A 23,875-nucleotide genomic window follows, 5' to 3' on the forward strand; every position below is an offset into this window, starting at 1 on the left:
ATTTGTGACATTGTGTCACTGTATGTATATATGTGTGACACTGTGTATATATGTGTGTGTGACATTGTGTCACTGTGTGTATATGTGTGACACTGTGTATATATGTGTGTGACATTGTGTCACTGTGTATATATGTGTGACACTGTGTATATGTGTGACACTGTGTATATGTGTGACACTGTGTATATATGTGTAACATTGTGTCACTGTGTGTATATGTGTGTTACTGTGTGTATAAGTGTGACACTGTCACTGTGTGTATATATGTGTGACACTGTGTATATATGTGTGTGACACTGTGTCACTGTGTGTATATATGTGTGACACTGTGTCACTGTGTGTATATATGTGTGACACTGTGTATTTATATGTGTCACTGTGTGTATATGTGTGACATTGTGACTCTGTGAGTATTACCGCTATTAACCTCTTCGTGCCCGTGCGCCCACAATCGGGGGAGGAGACACGGAGGGGGGAGTCGGGGAGGGAGGAAGAGGAGGAGGAAATCACGGGCTGTAGCTCCTACCCACAACCTGAGACTGAGCAGCACCGGGCCTGGGCATGGGGGACTGAGCCCGCACTGGGTAAGTCTGGGCACGGGTTATGTCACCTGAGCTGCTGAGTATTGTGTGCGCCAGGGCAGCGGCAGAACTGTGTGCTGGGACCCTCCTGCCACCCCTTGCACTGCCCCACTCATGTCTTACTGCCCCACTTATGTTTTACTTCCCCCACTCATGTCTTACTTCCCCCACTCATGTCTTACTTCCCCCACTCGTGTCTTACTGCCCCACTTATGTTTTACTTCCCCCACTCATGTGTTACTGCCCCACTCATGTCTTACTTCCCCCACTCATGTCTTACTTCCCCCACTCATGTCTTACTGCCCCACTCATGTCTTACTAGCCACCACTCATGTCTTAATGCCCCACTCATGTCTTACTTCCCCCACTCATGTGTTACTGCCCCACTCATGTGTTACTGCCCCACTCATGTGTTGCTGCCACCACTCATGTCTCACTGCCCCACTCATGTCTCACTGGCCACCACTCATGTCTTACTAGCCACCACTCATGTCTCACTGGCCACCACTCATGTCTTACTAGCCACCACTCATGTCTTACTAGCCCCCACTCATGTCTTACTAGCCCCCACTCATGTCTTACTAGCCCCCACTCATGTCTTACTAGCCACCACTCATGTCTTACTAGCCACCACTCATGTCTTACTAGCCATCACTCATGTCTTACTAGCCATCACTCATGTCTTACTGCCCCACTCATGTCTTACTAGCCCCCACTCATGTCTTACTAGCCCCCACTCATGTCTTACCAGCCCCCCACATGTCTTACTAGCTCCCCACTTGACCTTACTGGTCCCACTCATGTCTTACTAGCCACATTCATGTCTTACTGCCTCCCCACTCATGTCTCACTGCTCCCTACTCCCAACTCGTGTCTCACTGTCACCCCTTTCATGTCTCATTACCCACTCATGTTCCACTTCCTCTTCCCATGTCTCACTGCTCCTCATTCCCCCCTCAAGCTTCAATGCCCTCCACAACCCACTCATGTCTCACTGTCCCCCCTCACATGTCTCAAAAGTACTGATCGTATAGTACACGTGCACAGTGTATACATATCTTGTACTAAGGGTAGTATAGTGAGTGCTAGTGGTGTGTGTATAGTGCACATGCACAGTATGTACATATGTTGTACTAAGGGTAGTATAGTTAGTGCTAGTGATGTGTGTGTATATAGTACACGTGCACAGTGTGTACATATGTTGTACTAAGGGTAGTATAGTGAGTGCTAGTGGTGTGTGTATATAGTACACGTGCACAGTGTGTACATATGTTGTACTAAGGGTAGTATAGTGAGTGCTAGTGGTGTGTGTATAGTGCACGTGCACAGTGTGTACATATGTTGTACTAAGGGTAGTATAGTGAGTGCTAGTGATGTGTGTGTATATAGTACACGTGCACAGTGTGTTCATATGTTGTACTAAGGGTAGGCTAGTGATGTGTATATAGTGCACGTGCACAGTGTGTACATATGTTGTACTAAGAGTAGTATAGTGAGTGCTAGTGATGTGTGTGTGTATATAGTGCACGTGCACAGTATGTACATATCTTGTACTAAGGGTAGTATAGTGAGTGCTAGTGGTGTGTTTATAGTGCACGTGCACAGTATGTACATGTTGTACTAAGAGTAGTATAGTGAGTGCTAGTGATGTGTGTGTATATAGTACACGTGCATAGTGTGTACATATGTTGTACTAAGGGTAGTATAGTGAGTGCTAGTGATGTGTCTGTGTGTATATAGTACACGTGCACAGTGTGTACATATGTTGTACTAAGGGTAGTATAGTGAGTGCTAGTGATGTGTGTGTATATAGTGCACAGTATGTACATATGTTGTACTAAGGGTAGTATAGTGAGTGCTGGTGTGTGTGTGTGTGTAGTGCACGTGCACAGTATGTACATATGTTGTACTAAGAGTAGTATAGTGAGTGCTAGTGATGTGTGTATAGTGCACGTGCACAGTATGTACATATGTTGTACTAAGGGTAGTATAGTGAGTGCTTGTGGTGTGTGTGTATAGTGCACATGCACAGTATGTACATATGTTGCACTAAGGGTAGTATTGTGAGTGCTAGTGATGTGTGTGTATATAGTGCATGTGCACAGTATGTACATATGTTGCACTGAGGGTAGTATAGTGAGTGCTAGTGATGTGTGTGTATATAGTGCATGTGCACAGTGTGTACATATGTTGTACTAAGGGTAGTATAGTTATTGCTAGTGATGTGTGTATATATAGTGCAAGTGCACAGTGTGTACATATGTTGCACTGAGGGTAGTATTGTGAGTGCTAGTGGTGTGTGTATATAGTCCACGTGCACAGTATGTACATATATAGTGATTGCTAGTGACGTGTGTGTATATAGTACACGTGCATAGTGTGTACATATGTTGTACTAAGGGTAGTATAGTGAGTGCTAGTGATGTGTCTGTGTGTATATAGTACACGTGCACAGTGTGTACATATGTTGTACTAAGGGTAGTATTGTGAGTGCTAGTGATGTGTGTGTATATAGTGCATGTGCACAGTATGTACATATGTTGCACTGAGGGTAGTATAGTGAGTGCTAGTGATGTGTGTGTATATAGTGCATGTGCACAGTGTGTACATATGTTGTACTAAGGGTAGTATAGTTATTGCTAGTGATGTGTGTATATATAGTGCAAGTGCACAGTGTGTACATATGTTGCACTGAGGGTAGTATTGTGAGTGCTAGTGGTGTGTGTATATAGTCCACGTGCACAGTATGTACATATATAGTGATTGCTAGTGACGTGTGTGTTTTCTGCTAGTAGCCTGCATGGGACAGAGAGTGGCCCTATATCACCCTGGACTGTGGTGCTGCCCGTGTTGATTTAGTACAGCAGTTGTACGTGTAGATAATGTTGAGTTTTACACTTCGACCCCGATATTCAAAGATTCTCCATCTTAGAAAGAAAATGTAGTTCAGGCTTCACAGGGGCAGAACTCACTGTATTTTTAAAAAGAAAAAGGGCGGAACTCTCCAGCATGGCAAAATCTTATTTATATATGTGAAGCAGAGACACGCCCAGTGCAATATAGCACTGTACGATATGAGAGTTTTGTTACACTTACACTTTGTGCAATATAGTACTGTATGATATGAGAGTTTTGTTACACTTACACTTTGTGCAATATAGCACTGTATGATATGAGAGTTTTGTTACACTTACACTTTGTGCAATATAGTACTGTATGATATGAGAGTTTTGTTACACTTACACTTTGTGCAATATAGTACTGTATGATATGAGAGTTTTGTTACACTTACACTTTGTGCAATATAGCACTGTATGATATGAGAGTTTTGTCACACTTACACTTTGTGCAATATAGCACTGTATGATATGAGAGTTTTGTTACACTTACACTTTGTGAAATATAGCACTGTATGATATGAGAGTTTTGTTACACTTACACTTTGTGAAATATAGCACTGTATGATATGAGAGTTTTGTTACACTTACACTTTGTGCAATATAGCACTGTATGATATGAGAGTTGTGTTACACTTACACTCAGTGCAATATAGCACTGTATGATATGAGAGTTGTGTTACACTTACACTTTGTGCAATATAGCACTGTATGATATGAGAGTTTTGTTACACTTTGTGCAATATAGCACTGTATGATATGAGTTATGTTGCACTTACACTTTGTGCAATATAGCACTCTATGATATGAGAGTTTTGTTACACTTACACTTTGTGCAATATAGCACTGTATGATATGAGAGTTGTGTTACACTTACACTCAGTGCAATATAGCACTGTATGATATGAGAGTTGTGTTACACTTACACTTTGTGCAATATAGCACTGTATGATATGAGAGTTTTGTTACACTTTGTGCAATATAGCACTGTATGATATGAGTTATGTTGCACTTACACTTTGTGCAATATAGCACTCTATGATATGAGAGTTTTGTTACACTTACACTTTGTGCAATATAGCACTGTATGATATGAGAGTTTTGTTACACTTTGTGCAATATAGCACTGTATGATATGAGAGTTTTGTTACACTTTGTGCAATATAGCACTGTATGATATGAGAGTTTTGTTACACTTACACTTTGTGCAATATAGCACTGTATGACATGAGAGTTTTGTTACACTTACACTTTGTGCAATATAGCACTGTATGATATGAGAGTTTTGTTACACTTACACTTTGTGCAATATAGCACTGCATGATATGAGTTTTGTTACACTTACACTTTGTGCAATATAGCACCGTATGATATGAGAATTTTGTTACACTTTGTGCAATATAGCACTGTATGATATGAGAGTTTTGTTACACTTACACTTTGTGCAATATAGCACTGTATGATATGAGAGTTTTGTTACACTTACACTGTGTGCAATATAGTACTGTATGATATGAGAGTTTTGTTACACTTACACTTTGTGCAATATAGCACTGTATGATATGAGAGTTTTGTTAGACTTACACTTTGTGCAATATAGCACTGCATGATATGAGTTTTGTTACACTTACACTTTGTGCAATATAGCACCGTATGATATGAGAATTTTGTTACCCTTTGTGCAATATAGCACTGTATGATATGAGAGTTTTGTTACACTTACACTTTGTGCAATATAGCACTGCATGATATGAGAATTTTGTTACACTTTGTGCAATATAGCACTGTATGATATGAGTTTTGTTACACTTACACTTTGTGCAATATAGCACTGTATGATATGAGAGTTTTGTTACACTTTGTGCAATATAGCACTGTATGATATGAGAGTTTTGTTACTTACACTTTGTGCAATATAGCACTGTATGATATGAGAGTTTTGTTACACTTACACTTTGTGCAATATAGCACTGTATGATATGAGAATTTTGTTACACTTTGTGCAATATAGCACTGTATGATATGAGAGTTTTGTTACACTTACACTTTGTGCAATATAGCACTGTATGATATGAGAGTTTTGTTACACTTTGTGCAATATAGCACTGTATGATATGAGAGTTTTGTTACTTACACTTTGTGCAATATAGCACTGTATGATATGAGAGTTTTGTTACACTTACACTTTGTGCTATATAGCACTGTATGATATGAGAGTTGTGTTACACTTACAATTTGTGCAATATAGCACTGTATGATATGAGAGTTGTGTTACTTACACTTTGTGCTTTGTATTTTATATAACTATACAGTATTATAGTATTTACGCTTTGCACTTTCTATTTTAACAAATTAGGATCATATTTTGTATATTTCTGTGTAGCTTTGACAAATTACATTGCACCTTGAATTTGCTGCATTGCAAACTAAAACTGACAGCTTAAGAAAGTGGGAGGGGGAGGGCAGTTCCCCGGGCTGAACAGGGGAGTTCCCAGGGTATGTCTGAAGCTCTCACAAGTCTTATGAAATTTTCTAAGCATTTTATACAAGCTGGTCTTGCTGATTTGTCTCGCCAGCTGTTTGCAGGTGAAGTTTGCTCAAAATTTATAATACACTTATTTTACCTAACAGTAATATATGGTAACATTATAAACAAAAGCAAGTTAAATTGTAGTGAAAACATTTCAGTTTAATTTGTAATTGATGCAAACGGAGCCTTTATATCAGCCCCAGAGGTTCTCAATTTACCTTCTCTCTCCCATTTGAAATTTTGTATCCCAGAGAACTTTGTTACTTTCTATGGAAGGCATCTCTCATCTCTCTGGGATTTACAGGTTCCTCCCCTTGTTTTTTTTAGAAAATTCAGTGAGATCTGCCCCTGTGAAGTCAGTAGTATATTCTCTCTCCAAACTAGAGAATGTTTGATTATCTGGCCCATAGAAAGTAATGACGCTCTCTGGGAAACTGAAGTTTTTCAGTTTTAATTTAAATAAGACATGCAAACTGCAATCTAATTTATAAAAGACACACATAAATATACAAAGTATGAACCTAATTTGTTAAAGTTACACAAAAACTGTGAAGGGCATAATCAGAATTTGTAAAATCAAAATCCTAAATACACTGCTGTATAGAAAATAAAATACAAAATAGTGCAAAGTTTAAATGTAATAAAATTTTATCTGAAGTGTAAAGTGATATAAAATACAAAGCACAAAGTGTAAATGCAGCAGAACTGTCAGGTCATGCAGAGATATATTGCACTGGGCTTGTCTCTACTTCACATACAGAATTGCAGGGAGCCCCCCTTGAAGAAATAAAGCAAAATCTGTCTCTTTTTTTAATTATTTCATTAGGGATCTCGCAGTACTGGAGGATCATTTTAGATAATCTCACCTGAGCGGAGAGATTTTGTATATCAGGGCCTTAGTGACAATAACAGGACTGAGGCGTATTTATCTGTCACCAGTAAAGTGAGACACACGTGTGCTGAAGTGAACGTGCTATCCGGACAGTGACAAAACACAGCTGTTTATTTTGTAATTGTAATTATTAACCCACGAAAGATGCTGTTGCATACTGAAGTGTTCTGTGGTTTAACTGACCCAGCAAAAAGCTACAGGAAACTAGTCATGGCAAAAAAAAAAAATTCCTGCAGATCTTTTGCTGTATAGTTATAAAATGAGTTACGTGAGACTTTTTAATATTTATAACACTTTACTCAATAAGAGCTGACAAAGGAAGGGTTAATTTGCTGAATTATGGAATATTCTGTATATGGTCATCTATAGTAACCTGGGGCTCTAGTCTGATATAAATGTAGTAGCGCTGTTCTGTGTGTCCGTGCACAAGCTGCCTATGTTACGCGTTTGCATTTGAACTCTAGCTCTGCAATACGGATATGATAATTGGAGAAATATTTTGCTGCTTGACCTCAGAGCTTACAATCTAGGCGTGCAAAATATTTCTCATCTGAATTTACAGGAGAATATTTGTAAAGAAACAAACAAACCTGAAATATGCACAAGTGGTTTTGGTAATGAATAAGTTTATATTAGGAAATGTGTGTTTAGTTATCACTGTATCAGGGGCATATGTGCATATGCTTCACATGCCCAGTGCACTGAGGGTTAATATCTGTGGAGCTTTACATTTGTAGCCAAGTGGTTAAACACATTTTTGTGACAGAGTCTTTGGCTTTAGTGCTGGTTGAGGTGATATTAGCTGCTTGTTGTTGGTGTCGCACGCTGCCCGGTTCCCTCTAGAGTCAGCTCTGCTCACTTTTTAAAGGGGCGCACAAAACAAAAATAAACTACTCGGTTTGCTAACAGTTTTTTTTTTATTAAAGGGACATAAAACCCACATTTTTTCTTTCTTTCATGATTAAGATAGAGCAGCAATCTTAAACAAATTTCTAATTTTCTTTATACTCTTGTCATCTTTTGTTGAAAAGCAGGTGGGTTAGCTCAGGGGTGTGCACATGTTTGGAGCGCAATATGGCAGCAGTTTTGCTAGAGCACTAGATTTCTGCTATGTAGTGTTGCAGACGCCTACCTAGGTATCTCTTCAGCACAGAATATCATGGGAATAAAGCACATTTTATATTAGAAAACTGTTATAAAATTGTCTGCTCTGTCTGAATATCCCTTTAAATGACAAAGATTCCTGAATGCTGTATATTTATTTACCGAGAGGGCAAACGCACTGCAAAACTGCGCTCTGCCTTAGTGGGGCCTACTGATTGGGGAATACACACGCTTATTTGCCAGTGGCACAGGGGTTCCTGGTGTGTGACGTTATCTATGTGTTTACCCATTTAGCAGAGTGCTTAGGGGACGTCATTAAACAAAAATATAAACGAGTCTAGTGAAACTTCATTGTCCCTTTAATGAAGTCTCAGACTGACGCAGCGGCTAATTGCGTTTTAGGCTGAGTGTGACTTCTGATTAAAGGGACAGTGTACACCAATTGTCATTTAACTGCATGTAATAGACACCACTATAAAGAATAAGATGCACAGATACTGATTTAAAAATCCAGTATAAAACCTTTTAAAAAATTACTTAGAAGCTCCCAGTTTAGCTCTGTTGAAAAGGTTACTGGAACACCCACTGCAAGTGGTTGTATAGCAAACAAAGCAGACCCCTCCCCCCCTTCCTCTGCATATGAAAAGACCCTTTACACAAACAGGAGCAAGATGGAGTAGGAATACGTCAGTATTCTAAAACATTGGGGCTTGGTCACAAGTCTAAAAATCAGCACAATGTCATTTAAAAATAAGCAAAACTATACATTTTTTACAACTCCCAGATGGGTTAAATAACTATCATCTACAAATAATCTAGTGTATAATGTCCCTTTAACCAATTACCGGTTATTGTCTCTTATTTCCATTTACTGGCTCAGGTACCTTGGCCCTGAAAGCTGCCAGTGTGCAGCCAGATGACATTGTTTATATTCAGTTTACTGCGTTCTGAGCTGTTCCCGTTTTCACGTAATTAAGGAAGAATGCAGCAGCTTTTACTAACGATGTGGGTGGCCATTTTTTACTCACAGTAAGGGGAAAAAAACTACAAAACAGCTCTTGGCCTTAGTGCTAAATTCTGCTACTAAATGATCATCTTGCAGCGCCGCAAACCCAGTGGTACTGTCAGTGTAATGACTTTTTATCTTTTGTCTAATGGAACATGCTACATATCTGCACTCTTCAAACACCTTCAGCTTTGTTTTGCTTGTTGAAAGTTAATAACTGTTGAAAGTTAGTTTTTTTTATTCTCATTTAATAATAATAATAATAATAATAATAATATCTGATAGAAACAATGATGTTATGGTCTCTCTTTTAAGTATAAATAGTCCATATTCATTTGCTTCCCTTCAACTACCCTAATCCTCTGGTCACTTTGTCCTTTTGACCCCTGTGTGCTCCTGCACTAAGGGCTAGTTTTAATAATCCCCTACGGCAGCAAGTTCTCGTAAGAACTTGCTCGCCGTGATTTATCAAGCACCACCAGACCGCTGCTTCCCTACGCTCTTCGCCACTACTAAGGTGGCGAAATTCAATCTCTTCGGTCGAGTCCGACCGAGGAGATTGACAGCTTCTGCCCGCGCGTGATTGGCTGTGCGCGGGCAGGAGGCGGGATTGCACGCGAGCGCAAAATCGCGCTCGTGTGCAATGGCGAATACCTACGGGTAATTTCGCCCCGCCACAGGCGAGCTGAGGCGTACAGGGGCGCGTATACGTGCCCCTGTACGCCTCAGCTATGATAAATCTAGCCCTAAGTGTTTATCTCCTACTTTAGAGTAACTTGGGGGAGGTTTACATGCACAGTATATACCAGCAATTAAGTGCTGCATTACATAAGGGCTGTACACATGATAAATGTTTATAAATGCACAGTATATATCAGTAATTAAGTGCTGCATTACAAAAGGTCTGCACACACAATAAATGTTTATATAAGCACAGTATATATCAGTAATTAAGTGCTGCATTACATAAGGTCTGCTCACACAATAAATGTTTATATAAGCACAGTATATATCAGTAATTAAGTGTCACATTACATAAGGTCTGAACACACAATAAATGTTTATATAAGCACAGTATATATCAGTAATTAAGTGTTGCATTACATAAGGTCTGCACACACAATAAATGTTTATATATGCACAGTATATATCAGTAATTAAGTGCTGCATTACATAAGGTCTGCACACAATAAATGTTGATATATACACAGTATATATCAGTAATTAAATGCTGCATTACATAAGGTCTGCACACACAATAAATGTTTATATATGCACAGTATATATCAGTAATTAAGTGCTGCATTACATAAGGTCTGCACACAATAAATGTTGATATATACACAGTATATATCAGTAATTAATGCTGCATTACATAAGGTCTGCACACAATAAATGTTGATATATACACAGTATATATCAGTAATTAATGCTGCATTACATAAGGTCTGCACACAATAAATGTTGATATATACACAGTATATATCAGTAATTAATGCTGCATTACATAAGGTCTGCACACAATAAATGTTGATATATACACAGTATATATCAGTAATTAAGTGCTGCATTACATAAGGTCTGCACACGCAATAAATGTTTATATATGCACAGTATATATCGGTAATTAAGTGCAGCATTACATAAGGTCTGCACACACAATAAATGTTTATATATGCACAGTATATATCAGTAATTAAGTGCAGCATTACATAAGGTCTGCACACACAATAAATGTTTATATATGCACAGTATATATCAGTAATTAATGCTGCATTACATAAGGTCTGCACACAATAAATGTTGATATATACACAGTATATATCAGTAATTAATGCTGCATTACATAAGGTCTGCACACAATAAATGTTGATATATACACAGTATATATCAGTAATTAATGCTGCATTACATAAGGTCTGCACACAATAAATGTTGATATATACACAGTATATATCAGTAATTAAGTGCTGCATTACATAAGGTCTGCACACACAATAAATGTTTATATATGCACAGTATATATCAGTAATTAAGTGCAGCATTACATAAGGTCTGCACACACAATAAATGTTTATATATGCACAGTATATATCAGTAATTAAGTGCAGCATTACATAAGGTCTGCACACACAATAAATGTTTATATATGCACAGTGTATATCAGTAATTAAGCACCGTATTACAAAAGGTCTGCGCACACTATTTATATATGCACAGTGTATATCAGTAATTAAGCACCGTATTACAAAAGGTCTGTGCACACAATAAATGTTTATATATGCACAGTGTATATCAGTAATTAAGCACCGTATTACAAAAGGTCTGCGCACACAATAAATGTTTACATATTAACAGTGTATATCAGTAATTAAGCACCGTATTACAAAAGGTCTGCGCACACAATAAATGTTTACATATTAACAGTGTATATCAGTAATTAAGCACCGTATTACAAAAGGTCTGCGCACACAATAAATGTTTACATATTAACAGTGTATATCAGTAATTAAGCACCGTATTACAAAAGGTCTGCGCACACAATAAATGTTGATATATGCACATGTTTAGCCACGTTCATTTAATTTGATCTGGTCTGGCTGAGATGTGCATAGAGACACCAGTTCTTGTATGAGACGCTCATCAGCAAGCGCTACCTGTATATAATAGCTGATGTCTCTCAAATATAAACTGAGCCGTTGGTTTAACCCAAACAGGGAGGGACATATGCCAATAGGCAAACAAGAAAACACAAATGTGTGAGTTTTTATTATGGCTGCAGGGGTGTTGATGTGTAATTAGTGCTCCAATTATTAAGTCTGATTTTTAAAGTAAAAGAAAATTGTGTGAAATTTAGTATTTGGTTTCAGAGTAGGAATTATTAACCTTGTAAACTTGAAGTCGTTTGGTGGTTTTCAGATCAGTAGGGGGTACATTTTTAGCTGTTCCTACATGTAATGCTCTTTAGCCTGTGCTACAGAACCAATGACTGACTGGTTATCCTTAAAACTTGGCAGGGAGATAGATAATTATTCCAGATGTATTTGTGTTTAAACAAGGTGAAACCACATTACATCTGTCTGTCTTCACTATAAATAATGCATTTTTTTTTGTAGGCAATACCTGTAGGCTTTGTGATATTTGGTTACATTGCAGCATTACTACTCCTCTTAACCAGACATGACGAGTCTCTTCCGTTATAATATCCGTGTTACCCAGTAATAGCAAGTTCAGCCCTCTCCTGGTTTACTCCTCCTCCTTTAAGGTCATACAAGTCAAAATGAACATTTTAATGATTTAGATAGATATATTAAATTGTTTACAATAAGATCCTTTACCTTTTATTTTGTCATTTCAAATATTTGTTTTTGTCTGTTATATCCCCTCCTTTACTGAAAGTTTCAATACTTAAGTAATTGTTATAGAAAAGCTATGAGAGAGAGATCATCCCATTTGATTGAGTTGTGGTTTCAATTAGCAGAGACCACTATTTCAAGCGGTCTCTGCTTGAAATAGCAGAGCACACTGTCTCTTTAAATTTTACAGCACACTGTCTCTAAAAATTTTTTTTTTTAATCTTTTCTTCAGATGGAAAGAGTCCACAGCTGCATTCATTACTTTTGGGAAAAAAGAGGAGGCAAAGGCTCAAATACCTCCCCCACTCCCCTCATCCCCCAGTCATTCTTTTCCTTTCGTCACAGGAGGATGGCAGAGAAGTGCAGAAGATTTGGAGTTGTCTCTTATGGAGGGTAGTACTCTTAGGCATGGGACTGGAGTTTCAAGTAGTCCTGTCAGCCTCTCAGTGAGAGCATGGATGAATGTTAGAGTCCGGAGATGCAGGGAGAGTCTTTCTGCTAAACCATCCCGACTCATATTAACAGCTCCACAAGCAATCGGCGTTGACGAGTTTCGCTGCCTGCTTTCTTCTCTCAAGTCCATGGCAGAGGTGACGCTACTATCTGTCTTACTTTAGGGCCGTGTTCCTGTTCCACGGCATTGATTCTGGTTAGATCGTTTTATTTTACTTTCTCATGAATGTATTGTATTATGTTTTTCCCGAGAGGCTACCACCTTGCAGGACTAACTATAACTCAGGGTCTCAGTGAGGCTCCTTTTGTATCGTGGAATAAAGGGTTAATATCTCCTGAGGGGGGTTATTGAACAGGTTTTTTTTTTTAATCATGTTTGTTATGTGATTCAACCTGCTTATGTGTAGTGTTACTTTGGCTTGAGGCCTTGTGGAACATAACGGCCTTGGTAGTGACGCGGCCTTTACGGTCAGGTGCGCTTTTTTTGGACTGTACGGCTTACCTTGTGACCGGGCATGGTGACGTTTTTGCCTTTCCAGTTCCGCATTCCTGACCGTGTGGCAACAGAACAATACTGGCCCCCTGGTGTCTGGTGCTAGGAAGTGGTGAGTGCCCCAGCCATTGGGGGTGTAAGGTGCCGTTTAGATTTATTTGTCTAATTTAGTCCAAACTTTTTGTATTCAGTCCCAGATATGGAGGACTCAGATGTTTAGATTAAAGTGGTCTCTGATTCAGATTCTACTTATTGTAACGAATACGAACCGGCCCAGATAACGCATGACAGTCAGTTATGTTCCGAAGGCTGTTCTATTGGGCCCAATTCCTCTGGACTGGGGAATCAAGGGGTCGCTGAGCTATCCACCTCTGGGGGTTCTGTCCCTCGAGTGGCGAGTTCCCTACCACTTTCTGTTGCTACACATGCAGGTGGCCCAGATTATGCTTATCCTTCCCTGGAGGGTGGTTTTTTCCCTCAGGAGGTTGCGGCACGTTTCCGTATCCAAATTCTTATGGCGTTGGAACAGCTACAGCTTCCAGATGTCTGCTTAAGATTGTGTTCATGTTCTATCAACCCGGGTTCCCTAGGCATGGGATGGCCCATTCAGTTATCCGGGGGAGCGACTGGTCCTGAGGCTTCAGTGGAGGTGTGCTGTGCTTTTCGGTACAGACTGGCGTGCCTTCGTGTTCTGCTATTGCACATTCTGGCATTGTTGGAGGATCCCATCCTTAATGGATATAGGGGTTCTGGGTCTTCCTCTCTGAATAGCTCTCAGAATTAATTATAAGGGGATGGAGTAAACTTTTTATAATCTGATTTGAGTATCTTTTCCTATCTGAGCTTGGTCGGGCAGGGTTCCGTTGGGCTGGTCCTGCAGGTGTGCCTGTTGTCGTTGGGCGGTAACCTACGGGTTACCTTTTCTTTTTAATCCAATTAGGATGTTTTTTATGTGATTTTACAAGCTCATGTTTTGTTTTATATTCCTTTGGGAATTTTCTCTTCTGGAATCGATACTCACGATTTCATGATCGCACTGGTTACTTCTACGGAAGTTGTTCTGAGGACGCGTTAGTCCCCTGTTTGTCGTTTATTCTCCCTTCCTGGGGGTGTGTATTTCAGCCTTGCAAGTAAGGGCTGAGGTTCAGCTCCCTATGGTTTGAGGCCTAAATTCGGGCATGTGGCGCCTGTCTGCCTGGCTGGTCCGGTTTTGGCGCTGAGTGCTTGCATTACTGTTTGTGTTTGTTTATATTTTGTTTTTACAAGTTTCAACTAAGCATTCTGAGAGGACCTGCGGGTCTGTGGGGTATGGGGGACTGGTTCACTCCTCATCGGCTCCGAGCTGGTCATTTGGGACTCGGTGGAGTTTCAGTCCGTCCACTCCGTAGGTTCCGATTCTTCGGGATTGAGTGTTTTTCCTTCCCCGCGTGGGTTGAGGATTGGAGGTTTTGGGCGGTCTTGCCTTCCCAGGGCTATTGAACTTGTTCCTTTTTTGGGGACTCTTCCTTAGGGTCGAGATCTCTGGTCTGGGTATATTTTCTCCTTAGTGGTTGAGGCCGCCATATGGGAGGGCCTTGCGGACTCCTTTTTCTGGGGGTTTGCGTTCCTTATTGGGATAATGGCTATTTTTCTTATCCTAGCTATGTCTAGGGGTTGTTTTCAGGATGGGATGCTATGCAGTCGCCTTCTCAGGATGTTGTCCTCTGGGTTTGTACTCTGAGGAGATTTTGAGGCCTAGCCCTGAGGTTTTCCCCTTGGTTGTGGAAGTGTGGGTATTATAGCCTGTTGGACTTAGAATATTCTCAGTTCTGGCATGCCCTATTGCTCTTTGAAGTTGTACTTCGTGTTCTCTTCCCCTTGGGTTGGGATTTTTTGTGTGAGTCTTCGACCCGTTCTACGGGTTGGTCTTACTTCCCGGTGTAGTCCTGTTTTTTTTTTCAGACGGGGTATGGTGTTCCCTGGGGTATTGTTTGCCTACACAATTCTACGGCTTGGGCTTCTTTTAGGAAATTTTTATATTTCTATGTCTGCTCCGGAAGCTCTTAGTCTCCAGGGAACGTGGACTATTTCTTATGGTCTTGCTAGTTGTGCTGCTAGCAGCTGGGCCAGGAGCTCTGTGTTCTTAGGCTCCTCGCGGCCTGTCTTGTTCTTGAGAGTATATATTTTCCTTTTGGAGAGTTCCTTTTTCATGTTCATCAGGGGCGCCTGGATGATTTTGGTTCGGCTCTACTTCCGGCTTGGCCTTGTGAGCGTGTGCGCTGTCCTTGTCTGTGCCCTTCCCTTGAGGTGGGTTGTCTTGCTTCCTTAGAGGTGAGGTTTCCTCTCTCTGTAAGATGTTGCCCTGTCCTGTGTGTAGGAGGGTGGACAGGTTGTCCTGTTTAGAGGGTGATTCTCTTTTTGGGATTGTTCCGATCTGTGATTTTGCAGTTTCCATTCTGGACCGCATAGTTCCGCTTAGCTTTATAGGTTCTCCTTTAGAGTGCCCATTGTGGGTGCTATGTGGAGTCTGCCATAGAGTGTCGGGCTAGATCATAAGACTTCTGTCTATTCTAACTATCTCTATGGGGATCTTCCTTGGAAGTATCTGTTTGTAGGTGCTTTTGGAAGGCTTCTGAGCTCGGTTGGGGTGTCTGGGGTCATCCTTTTCCGCTCTTTCTTTCTTTCTTTCTTTCTTTCTTTCTTTCTTTCTTTCTTTCTTTCTTTCTTTCTTTCTTTCTTTCTTTCTTTCTTTCTTTCTTTCTTTCTTTCTTTCTTTCTTTCTTTCTTTCTTTCTTTCTTTCTTTCTTTCTTTCTTTCTTTCTTTCTTTCTTTCTTTCTTTCTTTCTTTCTTTCTTTCTTTCTTTCTTTCTTTCTTTCTTTCTTTCTTTCTTTCTTTCTTTCTTTCTTTCTTTCTTTCTTTCTTTCTTTCTTTCTTTCTTTCTTTCTTTCTTTCTTTCTTTCTTTCTTTCTTTCTTTCTTTCTTTCTTTCTTTCTTTCTTTCTTTCTTTCTTTCTTTCTTTCTTTCTTTCTTTCTTTCTTTCTTTCTTTCTTTCTTTCTTTCTTTCTTTCTTTCTTTCTTTCTTTCTTTCTTTCTTTCTTTCTTTCTTTCTTTCTTTCTTTCTTTCTTTCTTTCTTTCTTTCTTTCTTTCTTTCTTTCTTTCTTTCTTTCTTTCTTTCTTTCTTTCTTTCTTTCTTTCTTTCTTTCTTTCTTTCTTTCTTTCTTTCTTTCTTTCTTTCTTTCTTTCTTTCTTTCTTTCTTTCTTTCTTTCTTTCTTTCTTTCTTTCTTTCTTTCTTTCTTTCTTTCTTTCTTTCTCCCTTATGTTCCCTTGTATTTTAGTCCTGTTGCTTGGACTGGTCCGGTGTGGACTAGGATCTGAGGTGAGCGGTGTCTCCTCGGTTTGTGGAGGTCTGGAGAGCTTTTGTTTGAGGTTCTGGGCTCCTTGTTGCCCGGCTACGTGTGTTGGTCTTGCGGCCTTGGATATCCTGAGTGTACCCACTAGTTGGTGGATATTTCTCTATCTTCGGCTACTTTTTACTTGCCTGCAAGTGTTTCTTTTTTTCCCCCAGTCATCTTGGTATGACTGCTGCGTTTGGTGCTCAGAGGCTGCTTCTCTGGGGTTATCGCACATATTGGTGGCTACTTGGTTTCAGTCGTTTGTTCGAGGCAATTGCTCTGATTTTTTCAGAGAAGTTTGCTTCTCTGCTCTGTTTCCCGATCCAACCTTGGGGTTCAGTGCTGTCGGGGCCTGGGCGTTGCCTTCCCTTGTTTCAGGAATCCTGAACAGGGGTCCCTGTGAGTGTGGTTCGCTTTTTGGGTTCCACTTTTATTTGGATTTTATTGCGCCCTGTTTAAGGTTTTCTGGGAATCCTTATTATTCCTCCATATCCTCTCATTTTGGGAGTTTTCCGTTGTCTCCCTTTTTCTGGAAGGGGTGTGTGGTTGAGGTTCGTCTTTTGGGCGATGGTATCTTCTGGAGGAGTATTGACTCAGTTGTGTCCATTTGCGGGCTCTAGTTCGGCTTGTGGACTATCTGTGGGTCAGTGTCCTTGGGGCCGTGTTTTTTTTCAAATGTTTTCTGGCTTCGGACGAAGCAGAGTTTTTTCTGGGGTTGTGGTTTCAGGTTGTTGGTGCCTTCAGAATGGGCTGCCTTTTTTACCCTCCCGTTTAAGCATTCAGTGTTCTCTATAGCTTGGGTATTGTGTTCCCAAAAGTAATGAATACAGCTGTGGACTCTTTCCATTTACGAAGAAAAACATAAATTATGCTTACCTGATAATTTTATTTTTTTCAGATGGAAAGAGTCCACAGCTCCCCGCCCGTATTTTTTCTGTGGGGCGTCTGTTATTTTTGTTCTTCTCGCACCTTTTCACCCTGATATTTCTTCTACTGACTGGGGGATGAGGGGAGTGGGAGGAGTATTTAAGCCTTTGGCTAGGGTGTCTTTGCCTCCTCCTGGTGGCCAGGTTCTTTTTCCCCAAAAGTAATGAATGCAGCTGTGGACTCTTTCCATCTGAAGAAAATTATCAGGTAAGCATAATTTATGTTTTTGTTGCTTTGCTATAAACTCCTTTTGTGATAGGGGTTGATCAGGAGTCTTAAGCAGTCTGTTTGCACCAATGTTTATTTGTGACTTCCATGTCTGTGTCAAGTGAGCGATTCTCATGTTAATGTCACCCTACATCACCTCTGCGTACGGTGCGCTCCCTGCTTAGAGAGAGGTGAGGACTGCTGGAAATTACTGCAGGGAATAAAGGTGAACTAACCCCCCTTCCTCCCACAATCTTCTCATCACTTTGTTCTACTCTCTTCCTTCCCCTTTAAAGACCCTTACTAACTTCACCGTGTTCTGTTCTGTAACTCTGCGCTGGCACCCTGACCTCTAACCTTACCTTTATCTGCTATATACCACTAGTGAATCTCTTCCAGCAGCACCCTGACCTCTAACCTTACCTTTATCTGCTATATACCACTAGTGACACTCTCCCAGCGGCACCCTGACCTCTAACCTTAACTTTATCTGCTATATACCACTAGTGACTCTCTCCCAGTGGCACCCTGACCTCTAACCTTACATTTATCTGCTATATACCACTAGTGACACTCTCCCAGCGGCACCCTGACCTCTAACCTTACCTTTATCTGCTATATACCACTAGTGACTCTCTCCCAGCGGCACCCTGACCTCTAACCTTACCTTTATCTGCTATATACCACTAGTGACTCTCTCCCAGCGGCACCCTGACCTCTAACCTTATCTGCTATATACCACTAGTGACTCTTCCAGCAGCACCCTGACCTCTAACCTTACCTTTATCTACTATATACCACTAGTGACACTCTCCCAGCGGCACCCTGACCTCTAACCTTACCTTTATCTGCTATATACCACTAGTGAATCTATTCCAGCAGCACCCTGACCTCTAACCTTACATTTATCTGCTATATACCACTAGTGACTCCCAGCGGCACCCTGACCTCTAACCTTACCTTTATCTGCTATATACCACTAGTGACTCTCTTCGAGCAGAACCCTGACCTCCAACCTTACCTTTATCTGCTATATACCACTAGTGACTCTCTCCCAGCAGCACCCTGACCTCCAACCTTACCTTTATCTGCTATATACCACTAGTGACTCTCTCCCAGCGGCACCATGACCTCTAACCTTACCTTTTATCTGCTATATACCACTAGTGAATCTATTCCAGCAGCACCCTGACCTTTAACCTTACCTTTATCTGCTATATACCACTAGTGACACTCTCCCAGCGACACCCTGACCTCTAACCTTACCTTTATCTGCTATATACCACTAGTGAATCTATTCCAGCAGCACCCTGACCTCTAACCTTACCTTTATCTGATATATACCACTAGTGACTCTCTTCCAGCATCACCCTGACCTCTAACCTTACCTTTTATCTGCTATATACCACTAGTGACTCTCTTCCAGCAGCACCCTGACCTCCAAACTTACCTTTATCTGCTATATACCACTAGTGACTCTCTCCCAGCGGCACCCTGACCTCCAACCTTACCTTTATCTGCTATATACCACTAGTGACTCTCTCCCAGCGGCACCCTGACCTCTAACCTTACCTTTATCTGATATATACCACTAGTGACTCTCTTCCAGCATCACCCTGACCTCTAACCTTACCTTTTATCTGCTATATACCACTAGTGACTCTCTTCCAGCAGCACCCTGACCTCCAACCTTACCTTTATCTGCTATATACCACTAGTGACTCTCTCCCAGCGGCACCCTGACCTCTAACCTTACCTTTATCTGCTATATACCACTAGTGACTCTCTCCCAGCGGCACCCTGACCTCTAACCTTACCTTTATCTGCTATATACCACTAGTGATTATCTCCCAGCACTGCTTACATCTGACTAATAAATACTGCTATTACATATAAACTCTCTGGCTCTCCTGGTTATAACATTAGTGAGTCTCACATAACATAAGATTGTGTCGCTTACGCAGGCCGAATGCAGGAGCCTGTGACGCAGCCCTCTCCGTGCGCTGTAATATAAAGAGGGTCTAATTAACACAGCTAAGCGTCTGCTTTTAGCTTGTATGGTCGTTCTCATCAGCTGCCTGAGCGTTGCCATGGAGAGAAGATAGCTCTGCATCAGTACCACCTCGCACTGCCTATTGTTGGGTCATTCATGTAGTATTATTATCCTGTATAAACACCCTGAGGTCCGTCTACACAGGGCGTCATTTGCACTGTAAGTTGCTTTCAACCCTTCTACAGCAGTGAATGGGTTAATCTTGCAAAGAATTTATTATTGTTGAATGTTTTTCGTACAGTTGATGTCATTAACGTCATTTTATTTTGTGTCTTTAATTTGCAACCAAAGAGGTTTTTTTTCTATCCATTTAGGCTACAATGCCGGCCCTTGCGGAGCTTAGCGTAGGATTGTTTTTTGTGCTAAAGTGACTGACACTAGAACTATGTCACAAGCAAAGTTTACAAAGTTATCTGGGAGCAGTGCGCATAGCCTAGGGAGATTAGACGCAAAAATAAATGTGTTGTGTTGTTGGGTCACTGTGCAGAGAGATGATCCTATATATAGAGTCATGCTGGTGTATGTTTGCTGCTTGCACGTGGCCTAGACTATAGCCCTGTTATTAGCTGTAACTTTCCTCTGGCGTGTTGCATTACACGCCAGTCCGTTCTCTCTGATTGGTCAAACCTCATTAACTGTCATTGATCCTTATATATTGACCTCCCCTGTACACAAAATGACACTTTTATGCAGATTCCTGTGTTTTATTCATTTTATTTTTAATATTTTGGTAAAATGTAAACCAAGTAAATCTATGTACCTGTGTTTCATGGCTAGAGAAAAGCAAGCGCTCATCCTCATGTGTAAATGAACGTATTGTGTCTATTGCTGTTGTATCCACTGCAAGGTTATTCCTGATATCTACTGCTTTGTGCAAATTACCGCTACCTATAGGGTCACAAGCAGTTGTCGTGCACCTAGTGTCTGTTACAGCGCAATAGTGTAATACTATGCTTGTCTGATGCACAATATATAATTATACATAGGGGAAAATGGCAGACGGACAAGTTCTCAAGTAGTTAACCTGTCTGCATGCAATCGTCCCTTTCCATGCAGCATTGTGTGGCAGTATGTAACATGGCACAAGTGCGCTCTCATGCAGTCTGGCAAAATTTAACATTGTACAAGTGCGCTCTTGTGCACTTGGCTAATATTTAACCGTGCACAAGTGCGCTCTCAAGCAGTCTGGCAATATTTAACAGTGCACAAGTGCGCTCTCAAGCAGTGTGTCAATATTTAACATTGCACAAGTGCGCTCTCAAGCAGTCTGGCAATATTTAACATTGCACAAGTGCGCTTTCAAGCAGTCCTGTTCACTGCTCTTGTGCACCCAATAACATTTGCGGTTTGTAGGGTAAAGCCTCAAAAACTGAGAATGCAGCTTAATAAATCTCCCCCTTAGTTGTTATATAGAGAGTGTGGTGCACAGATAGGGTAGACCTGTACTTCCCCAAAACCACAGTAATTTTACCCCTTGGCTGCCAGTAGCACACGTCATTCATTACTTTTACCTCTGTACTTGCTAGTAACACATGTAAACAGAAGTGAGTTTAACCCCATTGGCTGCCAGTAGCACACGTCATTACTTTTACCTCTGTACTTGCTAGTAACACATGTAAACAGAAGTGATTTCACTCCTTGGCTGCCAGTAGCACACATCATTACATTTACCTCTTTAATTGCTAGTAACACATGTAAACAGAAGTGATTTAATCCCTTGGTTGCCAGTAGCACACGTCATTACTTTTACCTCTGTACTTGCTAGTCACACATGTAAACAGAAATGATTTCACCCCTTGGCTGCCAGTAGCACACATCATTACTTTTACCTCTTTATTTGCTAGTAACACATGTAAACAGAAGTGATTTTACCCCTTGGCTGCCAGTAGCACACATCATTACTTTTACCTCTGTACTTGCTGGTCACACATGTAAACAGAAGTGATTTCACCCCTTGGCTGCCAGTAGCACGCGTCATTACATTTATCTCTGCACTTGCTAGTAACACATGTAAACAGAAGTGATTTTACCCCTTGGCTGCCAGTAGCACACATCATTACTTTTACCTCTGTACTTGCTAGTCACACATGTAAACAGAAGTGATTTCACCCCTTGGCTGCCAGTAGCACACATCATTACTTTTACCTCTTTATTTGCTAGTAACACATGTAAACAGAAGTGATTTTACCCCTTGGCTGCCAGTAGCACACATCATTACTTTTACCTCTGTACTTGCTAGTCACACATGTAAACAGAAGTGATTTCACCCCTTGGCTACCAGTAGCACACATCATTACTTTTACCTCTGTACTTGCTAGTCACACATGTAAACAGAAGTGATTTCACCCCTTGGCTGCCAGTAGCACGCGTCATTACATTTATCTCTGCACTTGCTAGTAACACATGTAAACAGAAGTGATTTAACTCCCTTGGTTGCCAGTAGCATACATCATTGCTTTTACCTCTTTAGTTGCTAGTAACACTTGTAAACAGAAGTGATTTCACCCCTTGGCTGCCAGTAGCACACATCATTACTTTTACCTCTTTATTTGCTAGTAACACATGTAATCAGAAGTGATTTTACCCCTTGGCTGCCAGTAGCACACATCATTACTTTTACCTCTGTACTTGCTAGTCACACATGTATCAAAAGAAGAGCAGGCAGGTGACAGCAAATATTGTTACAATTTATTGTGGAGGTAAAAAGGAAGGCCTTCCTTTTTACCTCCACAATAAATTGTAACAATATTTGCTGTCACCTACCTGCTCTTCTTTTGATTTATGAATCTAGGACCTAGGCAGTGGTCCTTGGGTGGCGTGCAACATAAGCCTGTAAGTGCTGAAAAACTCTGTTTAAATATATAGTCACACATGTAAACAGAAGTGATTTCACCCCTTGGCTGCCAGTAGCACACATCATTACTTTTACCTCTTTATTTGCTAGTAACACATGTAAACAGAAGTGATTTAACTCCCTTGGTTGCCAGTAGCACACATCATTGCTTTTACCTCTTTAGTTGCTAGTAACACTTGTAAACAGAAGTGATTTCACCCCTTGGCTGCCAGTAGCACAAGTCATTACTTTTACCTCTGTACTTCATGTAAACAGGAGTGATTTTAACCCTTTGCTCCATATTTGTACTGTGTTGAGGCATAGGAAGCTTTATATATTTAGCTACACTTAGGGACATATAAATGGAGATTTTACTGGGCGACCTGCTAAAATACTGGACACCTGGCAGACCTAAAAGGAAGCAGTCATGACTCTGAGCCCACAATTGTATAAACCTTCTGTTATCGAACTGACCACTCTCTCTTGTAGACCACTTTATTTAAATGTAGCTCTTTTCCATGCAAGCATACTGAGGTAGGATTAGGAGCATGCACGTGACTGGTGAACTGATGGAATACTGAGGTAGGCTCAGGAGCGTGCACGTGACTTGTGCACTACATAGCAGGAGTGTCAGACATCCCAAGTCTCCCTGATTGTAATAGCGGCTCTCTGATGCCAGCAAATGGAATGCAATCTCCCTTAAACTCCAAGTACCATGATCCAATGTGGCCCAAATCCGGAAAAGTGTTTCTTTAAAGGGACACTGAACCCAATTTTTTTATTTTGTGATTCAGATAGCGCATGACATTTTAAGCAACTTTCTAATGTACTCCTATTATCAAATTTTCTTCATTCTCTTGGTATCTTTATTTGAAATGCAAGAATGTAAGTTTAGATGCCGGCCCATTTTTGGTGAACAACCTGGGTTGTCCTTGCTGATTGGTGGATAAATTCATCCACCAATAAAAAAGTGCTGTCCAGAGTTTTGAATAAAAAAAAGCTTAGATGCCTTCTTTTTCAAATAAAGCTAGCAAGAGAATGAAGAAAAATTGATAATAGGAGTAAATTAGAAAGTTGCTTAAAATTGCATGCTCTATCTGAATCACGAAAGAAAAGAATTGGGTTCAGTGTCCCTTTAAGGAATGCCTTTAGTTGCTGGGACGTTATAG

At 40.6% G+C, this 23,875-nt stretch overlaps 1 protein-coding gene across 1 annotated transcript in view; it reads left to right on the forward strand.

Annotated features, from left to right (window-relative positions):
- Positions 1-498: 498 nt before the first annotated feature.
- Positions 499-23,875, forward strand: part of TCF20 (transcription factor 20) — a 222,420-nt gene continuing 199,043 nt past the window's right edge. The window contains exon 1 of the mRNA XM_053721334.1: positions 499-584. The gene's annotated coding sequence lies outside the window, so the exon portion shown is untranslated. The remainder of the gene's footprint in view (positions 585-23,875) is intronic.

The sequence above is a fragment of the Bombina bombina genome, chromosome 7, assembly GCF_027579735.1.
Source record: "Bombina bombina isolate aBomBom1 chromosome 7, aBomBom1.pri, whole genome shotgun sequence".
In the NCBI taxonomy this organism is placed as follows: Eukaryota; Metazoa; Chordata; class Amphibia; order Anura; family Bombinatoridae; genus Bombina; species Bombina bombina.